This window comes from Chroicocephalus ridibundus, chromosome 6 (assembly GCF_963924245.1).
Source record: "Chroicocephalus ridibundus chromosome 6, bChrRid1.1, whole genome shotgun sequence".
Lineage (NCBI taxonomy): Eukaryota > Metazoa > Chordata > Aves > Charadriiformes > Laridae > Chroicocephalus > Chroicocephalus ridibundus.
In genome coordinates this window covers 21,984,546-21,987,927 of record NC_086289.1, presented here as the reverse complement: position 1 = coordinate 21,987,927, position 3,382 = coordinate 21,984,546, and the positions used below count along the sequence as shown (strand labels likewise).

The following is a 3,382-nucleotide window of genomic DNA, read 5'->3' as shown; positions in this document are numbered from 1 at the left end:
AACAAATGGGAAACCTTGAAATAATTTCAGTGTTGTTCTTGGCAAGTTGTTACAATGTTGTGTCCTTATAAAAATAATTTAGGAATTTATGTAGTGTGAGTTTACTTTTCATCCGCTGCTTTTCCTTGCTATCAATCTCCCTCCCTCTCACTGCCCGAGTCTCCGCAGGAGAGATCAGGATGCCCGAGGAGCGAGGTGCCGGCCACGCCAGCGGGTTCAGCAGGAGGCACTGTTAGGCTTGGCTTTGACTGCTGAGAGAGGACCCATTTCGGAAGGAGATGCTGTAAAACTGTGTCTGGACCTGGGCCACAGAGAGCAAGCCAAGCCCCATCAGGAGACCATGCCCAGGTGAAGGATAGGGGAAGCTTTGATTTGGCCGAGGAGCTGGGGTAGGGGTGCGGAGGGGAGAGCGGGGCCGGTGGAGGCTGGAAAGATCCTGGCTGCTGCAGCCCCAAAGGCAGCCTGGTGTGGAGCAGTGCGGGGTGGGCCAGTTCAGAGCTCCTCTCCTCCCGGCTTCTCCCGGCGGGATACTGGCACAGGTAATAGTGCCAGGAAAGCTAGCATGGAGCAAATCTGCGTCTCTTCCAAGCCCCTGTGAAAAATTAGGGAGATGGAGAAAGATGTTGCTGCAAAACGAAAGAATACTTGCAAAACAGTGCAAGAGTGCAGAACAACGCTATTCAGTCAGCCAAGTGTCTCTGCAAATTACACAAGCGATCTCTTTTCATGGGTTAGCTTTCCCCCCAAGTTACCACGATCTGAGTGACCAGAAATCTTCCCCGATGTTTCCTTGGTGTTACATTCTCTGCGTGGTACCTGAGGGAGATTTGCACAAATTATTTCATTGACTCTTAAGGGAGAAATGCTCTGTACTGGAAATAAACCCTTACAGCTGATGCCTCAAGCTACTCAGTAGCAGTCCACAAACTCTCGCCCACACTTGAGCTGGTGTGCAGCCTGGGGAGTGCCCCTTCCTCTCCTGCATCTGCACACACTGATGTCCGGGATCAGGCACACCCCAGCACACACAAATGTACATCCACATATATAATTGAACTCCCATCCACATACACACACAAAAGAGCTTGCCCCTGTACATGTCAGTGTGTTCCTCCTTACTTGTTTCTGTTTGGTCACACGGGGCCACCCATCCCTGGTGCAGATTTGCTGCCGATTCTGACAGTCGTGTACAATACAACTTTATGCCCGGGGTTTATCCTCTGCGTGGTCAGCCCTGGGTCCAAACCGTGGGAAAGGTGACTCATATTTGAATATCTGCGATTCATACTTTACCTGTTTTTTCGAGACATTTGCTTAGCCTCACATCATCCCAGACTCAGTTTGTCTGAGCTCGGGATTTCTGACTATCGCTGCAAGGCAAAAGACAAGCTCCTGCTGCTCCTCTAGGCTTTCAAGCAGAAGGATGAAGTATAGAAGAGGAAAATGTAATGATGGCAAGTAGGCTGTGAGAATGACACCATTCATTGGTACTCTAGGTATCAAGGAACCCACTAACGAGCAATTTGCAAAAGATACTTTTGAGCCATTTCGAAGGAAATCACTGACTGCCGAGCGGGAGAGCGCAGATGGCTTCATGCAAGCATGAGCTGTTGCCCAAGAGCTGGCCTTTGCAGTTGTGAGCTATGCAACCACCACAGGCAGCTCTTTCCACTTCCACACCCTCCTCTGTGGTGTCTGGGAGCGGGTATTTACCCTCCGCAGAATCCCGCCAGCTGCACGCACCACGTGGCAGATGCTGAGGCTGCACAGAGGTCTAAGCCAACTGGCATCCCTGCCTTCTGCACCCACCCAATGATAGGGCATCTTTCTTTGCACCAGCTGAACATCTCTAATAGGAATGGGGATCTAGCATTTTTTTTCCCAATCTTCTTCCTTCTTACCAAATATTAGAGTGGTAATGGACAAAATCCATTCTGAATGTTTGTCATTGACAAAGTGCAGAAAATTGCAGAGAAGACGCTCTTTAAAGCACCGCAATGAGATCCAGGCAGTCTCTGGTCCACCGTGACTTCTTTGCAACACAAATTTCATGTAGAATAGAGCTGGAAATTTTATCTCCTTTGTAAAGACCTTAGAAATCTATGTACCAAACGCTACAGGAAAAGCCAGATATTAATACGGAAAGATGGGACAGGTTTCTCTTTGCTTGAATGATGTAAATAAGTTGTCTTGGGTAAGTGCGAAGGGAGTTAACCTGTGTTAAACCTCAGAGCCAATGATACAAACCACTCAAACGCTGTTTTGCAAAGGTCCTAAGTACCTCTATAAAGTTGTACTTCACCGGGGTTTTCTCTTGACTTGTTCTGGCATTTGCTTATTCTGATTCTCTGTTATGGCAAGTCTTATCTAAACACTAGCAGGGATTTGAAGATGTTAATGAAAGAGGAAGGTGTTTGGAAGTGCAAGTGCCCATTTGTGAACATGCCCATGTATTTGTAAATAATCCCACGTGCACCAGTGGTCATTTTGAGTCTTTGGTGGAACACGCCATCACAGCTCATCCTGTAGGCTCACATTATTGCCAGCAAGTGAAAAGTAGGAGGACGGACTTGCAAAGACCATCTTCATCAACTTCATTGGATTCCCAGGTAGACTTTTACATCCACATCTAACCTCAAGCAAAGATACAGCTAGGCAGTGAATTAAAATAGGAAAAAGAGAGATGGTAGGAAGTCTGGAGTCACCACCTGGCTCTGCCACAGATTTCATTTATGCCTTTGCCCAGTTCACTTAATTTACCTATTCTCCATTCTCCAGCTAAGGCAAAGAGGCAATAGTACCTCCTTAATGGTCTTGTACCTTGAGACTGTGAAGAGGGAGGACTTTACTCTCTCTTTGTTTGTATACTCCTGAGTGAAAGGGAGTCCAGATTAGAACTGCCCGGGTCTGATGCTGGTCCCCAAAGTAATTATAGCAATTATCTGGACCAACAATAAAGCCTCACAATGCTTGTCCGTTTGGGGCTGAAGGATATATTTAATTCTACAGCCTGGAATGTAAAGTTTGGCAGTAGTTTCAAGTCCTAATTTCTTGCTTTTTTATTATTTTAGGTCATTGAAGTTAAATTCAAAATGCTTACCCCTCCTTGTTTCAAATCAAGAGTGTGCTTTAAAAAACAATTAACTGCTCCTTGAGATTTTCTTCTGGATCACGTTTGAGTCTTTCTTTTTCCAACCCAAAGGTTGCAGCACAGAGGCACACCTGGCAGACCTGCTTTAGCCCAGCCAGCTGCAATTTTCCAGAGAAACCTCTTTGCTGGATGATTCCTGGTGAGGCCGGAGGAGAGGACAGGTTTGTGTTGCTGCCTGCATCGGAGGGGAAGGCTGCCCTCCTCCTGCACCTGAGCATTGACTTTAAGAGC

At 46.9% G+C, this 3,382-nt stretch overlaps 1 long non-coding RNA gene across 1 annotated transcript in view; it reads left to right on the top strand.

Annotated features, from left to right (window-relative positions):
• LOC134516945 (uncharacterized) overlaps window positions 1-261 on the top strand; it is an 18,240-nt gene extending 17,979 nt beyond the window's left edge. Inside the window, exon 3 of the long non-coding RNA XR_010071503.1 lies at window positions 169-261. This is a non-coding gene — a long non-coding RNA (uncharacterized LOC134516945). The remainder of the gene's footprint in view (window positions 1-168) is intronic.
• The last annotated feature ends 3,121 nt before the right edge of the window (window positions 262-3,382 follow it).